A 15,947-nucleotide genomic window follows, 5' to 3' on the forward strand; every position below is an offset into this window, starting at 1 on the left:
TGAATGTTATCATAAGCAGACCCATGAATCAGAGCAGGATTGAGCATTGACAATAGTAGGCTGCAATGTCTCAAAATAAACGTCTGTCCATTAGGAGAATGAAAATTCTCTCAAAAATAAAACCACCAAAAAGATTAAATTTGAATTTGACCCACAGGGACAGATTTCTCAATTGAAGAATCAAATGAAGAATGTGACCTGCAGACAAATTGTTCAATTGATCCAAGGAGAGTTCACTATAATTTAGAAGGATTCTCACCATAAAATACAAGATGATTTGCCTTCTTAAATTAATTTTGACCTTCAAGAGATGGATAGACTCGAGAAACTATCACTCATTGTAGCACTTGGCCAAACTTTTTCTTGTTTGTTGTTTTAACAACAAATGTTTATTTCTTGAAAGACTCCTGCTTTGATCTTTTGTATAAAGGCAAGTAATGGATATATGGCTAAACCACCTTGGGTATTTCACTAATGGATGTCCTGGTGATTTGTTCAGACTATCACACTGTCCCTTCCTCAGCAGTGGGGGAAATTATGATGCAATACACATCCAGAGAGAATAAAACATACTGTGGCAGCACTTTCCGGGGCATTAGAGGGCCTGGAAAAAACTAGGCATATGTAAGGACAAAAATGGAATTCCTTAAGAAAGGCAAAACCCAATCATAGAATGAGATTCTAGTTTATACATCTAACATTATCAAAGCTGAATGTTATACAATGTACTTCTTTTATTAACTTCCATGTCTTCTCATAGGGAATAGTTCCTCTTTGGTCTGATACGTATCATGTTATTTCTTCTCTGAAGCACTGGTTTGCTAATCCTCTTCTTTTAGTATTTTAGTCTTCTCAATCCAATCAAGTGTAAAGTGAAATTGTTGCTTTCATGTTCAGGGTGTATGATCTACACTGCAGATATTTCAGTTTCTTTGTGATCATTCAGTCTTTAAATACACATTTGCAGTCTAAAAAGATCATCTGGACACCGAGTGGAGAAGAGATGTAAGGGAAGCAACAGTGGAAAAGGAGAGATCAGCCTGGAGTCCACGTGAAACACAAAGGTAGTTAGGACTAGGGTGGTGGTAAGGATAGAAAAATGTAAAAATCATAGCTCTCATTTGATGTGGTAGCTGTAGGACTTGCTGATACATGGGTGAAGTAGAGAAATAATCAAGGATAGTATCTAGGCTTTGGCTTGAGCAATTTGGTAGATAGTGATAAGTTTTTACAATATGGGTAGAACTAGAATAAAAAATAGGTTCCACAAAAGGGAAAAACTAAGGCTTTCATTTTGGGAACGTTAAGTTTAAGAACACTATTAGACATCCATGTAAAGCTATCGGGTAGGTAGTGGCAACAGAAGAGAAGTCCCCACTGGGAATAAGTTTGGGAGTTTTCAGCATATAAATTATATTTAGTCAAGGGAGGCCGGGCGCGGTGGCTCACGCCTGTAATCCTAGCACTCTGGGAGGCCGAGGTGGGTGGATCGTTTGAGCTCAGGAGTTCGAGACCAGCCTGAGCAAGAGCGAGACCCCATCTCTACTAAAAATAGAAAGAAATTATATGGACAGCTAAAAATATATATAGAAAAAATTAGCCGGGCATGGTGGTGCATGCCTGTAGTCCCAGCTACTCGGGAGGCTGAGACAGGAGGATCCCTTGAGCTCAGGAGTTTGAGGTTGCTGTGAGCTAGGCTGACGCCACGGCACTCACTCTAGCCTGGGCAACAGAGTGAGACTCTGTCTCAAAAAAAATAAATAAATAAAATAAAGTCAAGGGAAATGGATGTAATAAAAATAAAGAGTAGAAGGTGGCTTAGAATCCAGCTGTGATGAACTTGAACATGTGGAGGTTGGGAAGAACAACCAGTGACAAAAGGAAACCCCCAAAGTATCATCTCATGGGCCAGTGAGGTATCCTAAAAAAAAAAAAAAAAAAGGTTTGGCTGCGTCACATGCTGCTGAGAGTTCAATGATGACAAGGACAAATGAGTCAATAAGGTTGGGTAACATGCAATTAATTAGTGACACTGATAAAAACAATTTTGGCAGAGTAATGGGTAGAATTAATATTGTAAAGGGATGGGGAATGAAAGTTAGGCAAAGGAAGTACAGATAGAAAGAGTTATCAATACTTTCAAAAAGTTTGTCTATGAACAGGAACAAAGAAACATGACTTGTGAAAGAAATAAAGAAAGATATTTCCATTTAGGTCAAAATTGTATATGTTACTTGTCCTTCATGATGTTCATGTACTTTTCAAATTCCATCCTTGGCTGCAACTAACTGGGGATTTACCATGTTTTAATTTCACTTTTGTTATATATTTCAGGCAATATACCTCCTAATAAATGGGTTGTCCCTTATTTTTCTAAAGTCAATGAGTTCTTTTTTTTCCTTTAATGAAGAACACATGATCTATTTTATACTGTATTAAATAATAACACTAATTATAAATGAGTCCTTACTGCAGCAGTATAGTAAGAGTTTTGCACATATTTATTAAGTAAATTCTCACAGCACTAAATGGAAGAAACAATTATTATTCCCATTTTATAGATGAAGAAACAGGCTTCAAAGAGGTTGGGTAACCTGACCAACAGAAAAATGTTTACACGTGGTAAAGCCACTTATTCCAGAACCCACATGTAAAACTGGTGGCTTTTACACATTTTTTAAAATGTGGGGAATGCTTTTAGTACTATTTTAGGTAGCACGCAATATTAACAAAAGAAAAAGGAGGGGCTGAGGCCCAAAGATTCTCTCTCACTCCCCCAAGGCAGCCTCTCATCAGAGGCCATGGAAACCTAGAATTGATCGAGCTAACATGAATTTCACTCTCGTAGGCTCTGTCCATATAATCACATTTAATATATTGATTTATCTTCCACAATTATGTTCAATCTAGCATGAATCCTTTCTAACATAAATGTCCTCTTCTTGTATTTGTAATTATCTTTGACTGTCTCCATTCAACTAGTGAGGGCACTTCTCTAAATGTCTACATTCTGGTATTTTCCACATTGTTAGTATAACTGTGATGAAACCATTTTGAAAGCAAATTTCTTGGAAATGCTAACTGGCTTTCCCAGTAAGCAGTCTTCACAAAAGGTTGTAGACTTCTCTTTCAAGCAAAATGTAAGCATGCCACTCTTTCTCCCTAGTTTTGTAATTAGCATATTGTGTTGTCACAACACATATTAGCATTGCCTATTTCAGAATTGGAAAAATAAAAGGATTTTACAAATAGGTTTTGTTGCTGTTAGTTGGGAAGAGCGTGTTGAACACTTTCACTGTTAAGTTATATTTCAATAAAATGAGTTGTTGTTACTAAAATATAATACTATCATTGTAAGAGCAGAAAACTATATTAATTCAAACATGTAGTTACCAAAAGAAGGAAATACTGTTTAAAAGTATAAGACGTATTAACATATCTATATCCCTAATTTCCTATCTTTAGAGATACCCACTAAACAGATAAAGAGTCATTTACTTACCTCCTACTCTATTTACTCCTCAGTCTGCATAGAGGTTGTAGCATGAACATAGATATTGGAAATTTACTGGATGTATGGTCAGACAGACTGATAGAAGTGCAGCAGAGATTCAATCAGCCAAATAATTACAAAAGCTGCACCACTGCCTTAAATATCTTGACAGATTCAATGGGAGTTGGATTTTTGCCAAATGAATTCTGAAAATAATTACAAGCCTCCATTTGATTTGAATGTTACATAAAGGATTCTGGTAAGAGCTAATCTGACTTCATTGGTACATAGCAAAATAGAAGGGACATATTGCTTTGACTTAAAGTCACTCCAATGTCTAGGAATATATTTTAAGCATTTTATCAATCAGTAAGGTTTAGTGCAACTGACCAGGCACCTGTCCCTCAGCCTCCCAGAGAATGAGCATCTTCTTCCTTTCATTGGGCTGAGCTTATTCAAATTAGTGAAACCAGTCTGGTTTTTTTTTTTAAATCATACCCTACATGTTCACCTGTAGTGAAGGCTGCTCATTTCACATCTCTATTGCTTGTCTTTATTCTAAGAACCAATAACTGTGCTGATTAATGGATAGCTCCCTGACAGTTAACCACTTCTTCTAGAGGTTAATCTTTGAAGGGGAAAAATCTTTATGTGATCTAATGCAATTTGGGAAGAATAAGGATGTTTCCTTGAGGTATCAGAAGGGATGCTGTCTTATAATGAGACAAGAAACTTGAACCAATTATCTGAGCCACACACACAAACTCTGTCAGGAAACAAAAGTTGGTAACTTATTAGCTGCTTTTCACACTCGCAATTGTATTGCTGTGGTTTTGTCAGCATCTTAGGAAGAGAAAGGATATTTGTAGATCGTAAGTCAATACAAACTTAACAAGCCAAGGGTTAATCTCTCTGCAATTCTCTCAAAATCTTTCAAGATACCTGGCAAAATTATTAATCTATTCTCTAGTATTTCATAAAAAGTGCTTGCTTGTTGGTTTTATATTTGTTCTATTAATTAACAGGCTGCCTAAAATAAAATAAGACAGATTTTGAATTATTCACACCTTAAGTATGTTTTTAGCCAAAATGTTTCCTTCCTTTAATAAGGGTTTGGTAACTAGTAATTCCCTTTATACAGTGAAAGGAAACATTTTCAGGTCTCTTAGATGTCAAAACAAGAGATTATGACCACTATTAAACCTGCACACATAGTCCAGATTTCAATAATCTGTGGATGGTTCAACACATGCTCACTTATGTGGACTCTAATTGCAAGACTGTGACATGAGAAAATCTAGAAATGCTTATGAGTAAGAGAAATCTCCCCTGCTCACTAGAGCTGTAAGTAATGGGTGTAAATAGCCAGATCTATCCTTATAGCTCTCAGAATGCTAAACAAAGGAGAATACATTTCCATGAATTCGTTCATTCATTCTTTCAACAAACATTTTTAAGCTTTTACTATGTATCAGGTACTATTTGGTACATAATCATTGGTTCTGAAAGTTCCAAAGCTTAGATTCCAGTAAAAAAACAAAAACTTGGTCTTCCTCAGAATAGAAAACGTCTACCTAGACCCTTGTTAAAGAAAATGCATACACATATGCATACATACATGTACATACATGCACCTACTTATTGGGGAGTGAGTAGGTGGGAAGGTGGCTTAGTACCACATGATAGTAATTACGTTACATGTAGCCTCAAATATATATCTATTATAGCTTTGAAAATTTTTGTTTTTCTGAATTTTTTTCCCTGTTGGATAGGTAAGTCCAAAGAGGCATTATTTTAGACATACAAAGTGTTTTGCATTCAACTTGAATCTCAAGAAAAAGTCATCTCTCTGTTTTCAGGTTGCTTTTAAGTATATTTTTTGAGCATGTGAGCTGGAGAGATGTCCTGTGGGATAGTATCTGGCAACGTTTCTTTCTCTTTCACCTCAAGATAAATACCTAGAAGAACCCCTTGCCAATTTCTGACCAGTACACTAGATCCACAGCTTCCCATGAGAGAGCTCAAAGACAATAGAAAGCAGTATTGTCCACCATGAAGACAGATGTTGTCAACCTCGAAAGGTAAGGAATATACCCCAAATATCCTCTGAAGTTTTTCTAATGTCATAGTATTGGATTTTTCAGTAACATAATAATTTCAATGTGCTTTTTTTAAGGCATAGAAATTTGCTATTTTAATTGCTTTACTTTTTTAAAATTGTGATTTTATTTTTGATTTTAAATTATTATGGGTACGTAATAATTGTATATCTTTATAGAGTATGTGTGATGTTTTGATATAGGCATATGATGTGAATTAATGAAATCAGGGTGATGGGGTAACCATCACCAATTTCCAATGGTGAAATGAAAAGAGGGGGTTTTGCAAGCAAAACAAAAAATATTCTTCTTTCTCCCTTTGTAGGAGCATTTCTTTGGTTATTAATCATTTTTTCCTTTCACCTCCCCAAACCTCCACTGTAAGGAGCCTGTCATACAAGCACGAATGTTAGAGTAATGCATCTGCCTGCAAGTTCTTCCAGAAAATAATGGATAAATTTGCCAACAGGACCAAGAAAAGAACAGGATTCAGAGTTCCCCTAAGCACCAGAGAACAAATCTTTGTAGCCCCAGCCGTAGCCCCAGCCTTTGCTTTTCCCTTCATGTCCCCGGGGGGATTTGAGGACCTGTCACTGGAGCAACCATTAAGGTATCTGGCATGGTGAATGAATGAACTTAAGAGGAAGAGAGTTGCATGCTCATATTTAAAAAGCTCCTGACAAAATGTGATTTCTTTACATTTTAGGAAACATAAAAATACATAAGCAAATACTTCGGTATTTGTCTTAAACATCAAACTGTCATAGTAGAATAACACATGTGTTTGCTATACTAGCAACAAACATGCTAAAAAGAACCTTTCTAAGAAGCCATTCAGATTTGCCCAACTGACTAAGGATATTTTCTAGAATTAAAATCTTCTCCACCACTTGTTAAATATTTGACCTTGAGCCAGGTAATAACAATCTAAGTTTCAGTTTCCCCATTTGTAAAATGGAAGTAATAATAGCACCCCTTATCACAGCATTGTTTTGTGTTTTAATGAAATAACCTGAAAAAAAAAAATCCTTAGCAGAATGACTAACACAAAGTAAGTTCTCAAAAATATTACCACCATAGGAAAAAAGCAAACATGGACAAATAAAACAGCCTGAGGGCAGGAGGAATGAGAAAAGGAGACCTGCTTTTTTAACATGAATGCCAAATATTTAAAATCTGGAATCCAGGTCAAAATCAACTAAAAAAGGATGTAATACAATTTGTAAAAGCATACCCCAAAGAAGTATGGATTAAAAAATATGTTGAGAAAATGTGTCAAAATGACTAATTTGTGCACTGGAAATATTAATACTATTAGAGAAAAACAGAATGCTTTGAGCCCTATTCATGATATTTATTTCAAGAGAATGTTAAGGAAAAAATATGTCCATCTCACAAATTCTTTTTTGGCACTATTGTTGGAGACAAAAAGCTGTTTTGGTCTATTGATGAAATTAGCAGGAGGAGAAAATTATTATTTCAAGACAGTGCTTGACTCAGTTATTTATTCACTAAGTCTACAACTATTTAGTGAGTGTCATCCTTGTGCAGATAAAGCACAAGACATGGGGGATAAATAGAGTGAACAAAAGCAAACATGGCCCAGACTCTCATGGTGCTTATACCCCAATGGGGAGAGGCCAGTCATTAATCAAGTAGTGATCCAAATGGTTGTTTATTCTGAACTGAGACTAAGTGCTGTAATGGAAAGAAATGTGACTGTAAGAGATCACAGGGAAACAAAATTCCTGGGGCAGGGCATATGGGGTATCCGGAGAAGAAAGCTATGTACTGAAATCTGAAAAATGAAGAGTAATTAATGAGGTATGGAGGTTGAGTAGGGGAGAAAAAGTGGTGTTCCTAGCCTTAGAGAACAGCACATGCAAAGGCCCTGTGGTAGGAGAGAGCATGGCTTATCTGAAAGGCCACTGTGGCTGGGAGTAGAAGGAGGGGGTAAGGAAAAAACAACATGATCAATGACACACTCTCTTTTCTGCTTTAAATCCATGTGAAATGAACCAGACTCTTAGCTGAAAACTCAATTGCAAGTCTGTATCTTGGCATCTGATAAAATTTTGGCTGTCTCCCTTCTCTGGGCAAGCTAGTACTTGGATTCTTTTGATAAACCATGAAGCAGAAATATCAGTAAAATAAAAGGCAAAAAATAGTCAAAGAGTTTCATTCCATTCTCTTTTCATTCCTTACCAACATCAGTGCTGAGAACTGCCCTGCAAACATCCGTGCTGTTCCTGTATTCTGCTTGAAATAGGAAGCGGACTTGTCAGCTTCCTAAACAATCTTCGGTCCCCAGAGCAGGTACAGTTCACTCCTCTGCAGGTGGGGCTAGGGCAGAGCAAGTGTCCTGACCCACTGTCACTCAGGGCAGACATTTAAGGTGAGTAGAGGTGGCATGCAATCACAATCTTCTCTTGCTTTATTTGAGACAGAGTTAGACCAACTGCCTCCTATCCATTTGCAAAAATGTCAAAGTAAGCACCATCCTTTCTAGAGGAGGGTCATTGAAAGAAATTTTTTTTTAAGACTTTCTAGTTCTCATTCATTATGAGTGGTAAGCTGGCTACCGGAAGTGGTTTAGGGACAGTAATATGTGAAATTTGCAACTATTAATCGTGCACACTTTTCCCACAAGGAACCACTGTGTGGTAGTAATGGAATGACTCAAGGCCCATGAAGAGGTTCCTTCTCGGGAAACTCCATAAACAGGCTGTTATGACAATACAGGTAAGAAATGATAAGGTTCTGAAAAGGCAATAATAAGAGAGATGAAAAAGAACAAATAGATTCCAAAAGTCATATTGTCATATAACTACTTTAGAAATTTGTGCCTGGATGCATTTTGTGCGGAGAGAAGGAGTCATGGGTGGATCCTATGTCACTAATTTGGGTGACTTGAGAGTTATTTGGAGAAAGAAAATGGGATTATTTAGGGGCATTGTGAATTTGCGTACTTGAAGACCATACTTCCAAGGCGCCCAAAAGCAACTGGATTGTAAAGCTTAAGACTCAGAAATTTCTGGCCTGAAGATGTAGGATCTCTCAGACAGAGCAGAAGTAATGGCTCATCTGATGTCTGGAGGGTGAGAACAGAGGAAGCCAACAGACATGGTAAGACATCCAGGAGAGGGAGCTCTGAGGAACCGTGGAGTTTGATGAAGGAGGAAATAATCCACAACATTGATAGCACTGAAGGATTTCAGTTAGGTAAGGCCTGGACATGTTATCCATTGTATTTAGCAACTGGTAAGTCACAATGGCCTTAGCAAAGGGATGATTTCAGTAGAGTGGAGGTAGGAGAAGTCTGATTTCAAATGGCCGAGATGCAAATGGCCAGTAAGAAAGTAGAGACAAGAGGTGTAGTCTACACTTCTGAGAGGTGTCCTTGAAAAGAAGGAATAACCAGTAGATGATTGGTAGAGGGAGTTACCCACCAAGGTGTTTGTAGCAGTTATTGTTTTAAGGTGTTTCAAGGAAAAGGCTGGAATAAGGAAACTGGAGTCAGGATTCAAAAGTCAGTTCAGTTACTTAACAAACTGGGTAAGGTCATTTGATTCCTTGAGAACTGATTCAGCTTTTTAATTTGTGCAATTAAATAGATGTCTGTGTAGTCTTCCCTTAGATAGGGTCAGTGTTCATACCAGGGGAACCTAGGTTAGCCTGTCGGCGCCTTGACAAAAAAGACACTTTTTCCATGCCTTAAAAATAAATGTTTGCACCCAGGCACAGTAAGGAGACTGAACATGGCTCAAGATTAATTCTGAGAGACTAAGGTAAGTAAAGCTTTTGCCCAATGCTACAGAAAACCCATTTCTGGAAGACAGTGATGTCCAAATAATTGTTTCTAAGGGGAACAATGAAATTTTCTCCTCTGGGGAGTAGGCACTTTTTGCTTATTCATTCTTTTTTTTCTAATTATGAGTTTCATTGCATCTCATCAATTTGTGAGCTTATCTGGTTGAAATGTGTCTGTTTGTCAGTGCTCCAATTCACTGTGTCTGGGATTTATCCTGCATTTGCTGACCTCTGGCAAAGATCTGCCAGGACTGGTTCACTTCCTTTCACTGAGCTTGTCTTACTAGAACGCCTTAACCGAAAGCCCCCCTGTGCAAGGAGGATGTCCTTGCTCTGGGAGTTTTCTATTTACTCTTAGCCTTGGCAGCATTTGTCTAAGGCTGGGCCTTATGTTTTCAGGGTGTCTGGCCCCTTTCTTTCATTATGTTCTCAGGGCTACACCTTGGTTACAGGCAGGATCCTTTGTCCCAACTGTTATTTGTTTAGAGAGCTTTAAGTTTTATCAAATGACCTAGATAAAGGGTCTCAAAGGATCATGTTTGTTATTCAAAGAAAAGTACACCTTGTTTCAGACCTAACATGACTACAGATCAATATTATGAACACTTTCTCTTGGAAGTGTTTGAAGATCATCATAAGAAAAAAGAAAGAAATTTACAAAGGTCAATTAAGAACAGACTGTGGTTGACTGAGAGACAAGGCAATTGGCGTATTCTAGAAGGTTCGAATCCCTAAAAAGAGCTGGCTTTGACTTGAAAAAAAAAAAGATATACTGGTAAACAAAAGACTTTCCTATAAGAACACACTAGAAATTTGGTAAAAATGTGGCTAATTTATGGATGTACAGAGCCAAGCTAGATAACACAGGCCCTGGAGTGACTGTGGCTAGAAACAAACTACAACTTATTAAAAAAGAAAAAAAAAAAAAAATCTGGTACAAAAGCTTTCAAAAGAGTAAAAGAGATCATTTTTTCATTTGTTCATTTTGGCAACAATATTTAATAGGCTTTGGTTATATGCTAGTCACTTCTAGAAGCTAGTGACACTGGCAATTGCTTGATTCATATAGTTCAGGAGGGGCTACCTATTAATATAAATGATAGCCTAAAATGAACTATTGGAGAGATAAAATCTTCACCTCTGATAATGCCTCTAATTTGCAACACAATAGCTAAATAGCCACTCAATTCAGATGCTTCATTCAAATATTAATAATAATCATCTGGATAATTTCAAAATATTAGCATGGCTGGATTTTTAAAATTGATTTTATTGAGTGTTGGTTCTAACGACATTATCTCTAAAAGAAGATTGAAGGCCACAGTGTAAACTTCGGGAGACTTTGAATAAAATATGCCTGAAGTCGCACACACAAAAAAGATATATGCATGCTTTCCAGGATGTATTCTATATATAACTCCACAGCACTGCTAATGAAGATGAATGACAACCGTGGTCAGGTCATGTTAATATCATTAGCAACTTCTGGTTAACATGCCATAGAAACTACATTCATTTGTTATTCAACAAATACGTATTGAGTACCGACCATGTGCCAGGCATTGTTCTAGATTATAGAGCTAAAGTAGTAGACAGAAGTCCTATGGAGCTTATATTCTGGTAGGAAAAGACCTGCAACAAAATAAGCAAGTAAATGTGTCAAATAGTGATAACAGATAGAAATAAAGGGAGAGAGGTTCTATTTTATGAAGTATGGTAAGGGAAGGCCTCAGTGAGAGAACATGTTAGCAGAGACATGAAGAAGAGGAGGGATTAGGCCATACCCATATCTGGGGGAAGGGCATTTCAGGCAGAAGGATCAGCCCATGCAAAGTGCCTAAGCCTGAGGTAGGAGACAGTCTGGTGTGTTTAGGGAAGAGAATGAGTAGGAAGAAGGTAGGAAAAGAGGTCAAGGAAGTTAGAGGTTGTTAGGTTATGTAGGGCCTTCCAGGACATGGTGAGGATTTTGGCTTTTATCCTGAGTGAGATGGGAAGCCATTGGAGGGCTCTCAGCAGAGTGGTGTCATAATCTAATTTAGGTAGTTCAGAAACTCACTCTGCATACTATGTTGAAAATATAACTATAGAGGCACAAAGGGGGAAACTAAAAGAACAATTCAGAGGCTACTGAAATCACTTAGAGATGGTAGAAGCTTGCATAGGAGGGCAGCAACAGAGGTGATGAGACATGGTTGGATTCTGCATACATTGTAAGAGCAGAGACACGTGATCTGTGAATTAGCTGGATGTGAGGTATGAGGGGAAAAAAAGGTAGGAGTCAGGATAAATCCAAATTTGAGTTCAGAACAACTGAAAAGATGGTTTTCCATTACTTGAATCAAGAAGCTATGAGGACAAATAGAATGGGTGTCAAAGGCAGATCGGGACTTTGACTTTATACACATTCATTTGAAGATCCTTATCAGACTTCTATAAAGAGACATCAAATAGGTAGTTAGATATACAAGTCTAGACTCTGGGAGGAAGGTCCAGAATGGAGATACAAATTTAAAAGCCTTCAACATATAGATGAGACCAGGGATCACCTAGGAGGTGATACAGAGAGGAGACAAGGTCTGTGGAGTAAGTTCCAGGGCACTTGGACTTAGAAATGCAAGAAGCAGCAACGAGCAAAGGAGACTGAGAGGAATAACCAGTGTGGTCAAGGGAAAATCTAGCATGTGTGGAGTCCCAGGGGAGGTCAGGTCAGCATTCAAGAGGGAGGTGGTTGGCATATGTGTTAGCACATGATACTGACAGAGCAGGGAAAATAAAGGCTAAGGGTTGACCTTTGGGTTCAGCCATGTGGCGGTCATCAGAGACCTTGCTGAGAGCACTTTTGGTGCAGTGATAAGGGCCAAAGGCACTTGGAGTTGGAATAAATGACAGTGGGAAGAGAAAATAGGGAAATAATGAATATGGACAATGTATTAGGGTTCTCCAGAGAAACAAAGCCAATAGGATATATATGAAGACAGAGAAAGAGAGAGAGATTTTAAGAAATTGGTTCATGTAACCATGGAGGCTGACAGGCTGGAGACGGGAAGAGTTGATGGTACAGTTTGAGTCTGAAGGTAGTTTGCTGGCAGAAGTCCCTCTTCTGGAAGGTCGGTCATTTTCTCTGAAGGCCTTCAACCGATCGGGTGAGGCCCAACTACATTATGGAGGGTCATCTGTTTTACTCAAAGTGTACTGATTTCAGTGTTAATCTACCTAAAAATACCTGCACAGAAATATCTACAATAATGTTTGACCAAATATCTGGGTACTGTGGCCTAGCTAAGTTGGCAAGTAAAATTAATCATCCTAGACAAGTCTAGGAGGTTTTTGTTTTTTTTGTGTGTGTGTGTGTGTGTGTGTGTGTGTGTGAAGGAAAAAGAAAAACAGGCACTAAGTGGAAGGGGATATGGCATCAAGAGATAATTTTTTAAGATAAGAGAAATAATAGCATTTTTTTTTATGCTAAAGTGAAAGAATGCATGGAAAGGGAAAACTGATGATGCAGGAGGAGGAGAGAATGCGGGAACAATGCTCTCAAACGAGCAAGAGGAGCAGGACCTATGCTCTACAAGAAGGGCTGATCTTTGTAGGAACAGGGAAAAGTTACGTTGTTCCAGGAAAAGGGTGGGTATGAAACCCAGGTGCAGGGAGGTGAGTAGATGGAATGGTGGGAGTGTATCAAGGTTATCATCTGAATGCTTCCATTTTCTTCGGGAAATCAGAAGCAAAGTCACGAGCCAAGAGTGAGGAGAACAGACAGGTATTAAGAGGCTTGAGGAGCCAAGAAAAGATAAAACACACGTCAAGAAGAATATGACACTGAATAGATTAGAGAGAAATGGAATAGAATTTTCAGGTAGCACTCAGAAGGGACCCATTAAAAGTTCATTGTCATGAATTTAAGGTGTGAACATCAGCTTGTGTGGTTGTGTTTCACTGCAGGTGAACCATTACCTAAGAACTTAAATGAATCAGACCATGGGGCTTTTCTGGCCAAGGACAATGAAGGTAAAAAGGGGTGAAAGAATTGAGCGTTCACACAAAAGAATGACTTAACGATAAGCCACGAAATTTAAACTGGTTAAGAAAAGAAGTATGAGGATGGTGGTGATGAAGGACAGCAAAAAGCTGGTAGGATCAATGGATGGTAGTTCTCGCTGGGGTTGAAGAATCCTTGAAATCCAGATACTAGAGGTAGTGAGCTGGAAAGGCGGCAGGTGATAGTTGGAGAATACACTTCTCACGTTGAGATTACAGAGATGTTTCTGTTCTTGGTAACGGCAACTTCTTGGGTGTGTGGGCTCAGGACAGGGTCACTGGAGGACAGGAGACAAATTCACAAGCCAAGACACTGAGGAGTTCATCTATGTGGATATGGAAGTCACCATCATTTTGACAAGAACACAGTTGAACAGCAACACTGGGCCAGAAGCTGAAATCTCGGAGGGATATGGGGAGTAGCCTGGGGGTTGGTGGGTGACACAGTATGAAGGGGTGGGGTTGGGTGGTCTGAGGACGTGGCGCACACGCTGGATGACAGGGCCCTCCCCTGCCCCTGCCTCACCATAGGCGGGAGCAGAGATGAGTCCTCTAACTCTGTTTTAGGGAAGAGAGACAGAGTGTCATATGGAAGTAGCAGAAAAGAGAAAAGTTCTCCCATTTCCAAGCCCACAGGGATGAGGGCTGTGGGAAAGAAAATGGCCACCCTCTGAGGGGCTTCCAGAGAGGACACTGTGATCTCAGGGCTGGGCCAGGTTCCCACCGGAGCAGGCAGGCAACAGTCATTTTCAGAGAAGGGGTCAAGGATATAGGGGACCTTGCAGATGACTGGCTGGGAGATGCAGAGGGAAGTAGAACAATGTCAGGAGTTGGGGATGGGACAGGTGAGATGAAAAAAATCAACTTATGGTGATTAGAGTTTGGGGATAAGGAATTCTGTGCTGCTTGTGGGTGGACACATATGGGCTAGGATAGAGGCTATGGCAATAGTCTTGATGTTCTCAAGGCAGAGGGCTAATATTACTAACATATTGTTAGGAAATAGTGTATACTACTGTTAGTATTATTTCCATTGCGGGGCCAGGAGAGGACAGTGCTCTGGGCCCATCTCATCTCCTGCCTCTGGCACTATGGGGTGGCAGAGAAAGTGCCTCCCCTAACCTGAGCACCCTCTCTCCCTCCTGGCTCACTCCCAGCTTCAGGGGCTCTCAGAGACACGCCTGCCTCACAGTAGAACTTTTTTCTCCTCTGGTTGGTGTCTTAATCCAATTCGACTTGGACCCAGTGCCCAAGTCTTCTGTGAACATTCCAGATAATAGCCAATGCCCTTAACTTTACCAGAACAAACCTGTCTCTCTCAGCAGAGGAACTATTCCCAAGGCTCAGCTCCTGCTGTGTCTACATTTGTGCAAAGATAAAATGCCAGAGTCAGAGCAGCCTGGAGGCCACAGCACTGGTGGGGTGGCAGGAAATGGGCTCTCATGCTGCCTTTGCCACCTGGGGACACCCCACACCTCCCTCGGTGTATTTCCTCAGCTACGGAAAGAAAGCACTGAGCTGTGAAAACAGAGGCTCCACACAAATTCTATAAGGGTACCTGTGCTTAACGCGATTTACACACTGAATGACTGTTTCTTAAAAGCATTACTGAAGAGTGAAGGAAATCAGAGGAATAAAGATATTTTTTTTCAATGCTGCGCTCTACTTCAAAAGAAGAATGTTACACAGTTTTGAAATCGTCTCACGTCTCACATGGACAGGTCAGGCCTGAGGGACAAGTCCCAAATCTCCTCCAACCAAGGTCAATGGGAATGGTTTGGAGATTGGAAGAAACCCTTATGAACCTAGTAATTGAGAAAGAGGTCACCAATTTGAATGCTTACAGGGGCTTAGGAAGAAGTATAAATAAATAAAGTAGGCTGGCTATAAGACAATAGGGCATAGTGGGGACTATGGCAAACTAGATTGGGGACTGGTTTTCAGGGCAAACATGAAATTAGCTTTAGCTGACTACTGTCTTCTAAGAATGCAGGTCTTATGTTTCCAGACGTCTATTTTTAAAAGCAGCCAGAATCTTGATTTCATGTGAAATCTCATTTTTAAAATTTGCAACTTAATTGAAATATTCAAACCACTCTATGGATCATAAAAACACATTTATAGGCAGATTTGACCTTTAGCTACCCATGTGCAAACATTTTTCTAAGGTTATATACAGGTAGTGAGTCCAAAGGGTTCATGGAGAAATTCAGGTTTAATCAGTGTACCCTGAAGACTCTGAAGTCTTCTAAAGTCTCCAGTCACAGAGTTATCAAATCATATAATTCTTAGCACTTCTACCATGTGAGTCATTAAATATTTCTTGAATAAAAACATAGAGTCAAAAAACTGCAGTGTTATTGTTTTAGTCATTTTTACATGTCTTTTTAGCTGCTGCTTCTTTTTTGGTCAAGTTTTCCTGAAAACAGACTTTCAGCTGGAGATCCGTGTGTGGGTGGTTTATTGGAGAAGTACTCAGGAGTGACCCCTGCAAGGGAGTGGGGCGG

This window comes from Eulemur rufifrons, chromosome 25 (genome assembly GCF_041146395.1).
Source record: "Eulemur rufifrons isolate Redbay chromosome 25, OSU_ERuf_1, whole genome shotgun sequence".
In the NCBI taxonomy this organism is placed as follows: domain Eukaryota; kingdom Metazoa; phylum Chordata; class Mammalia; order Primates; family Lemuridae; genus Eulemur; species Eulemur rufifrons.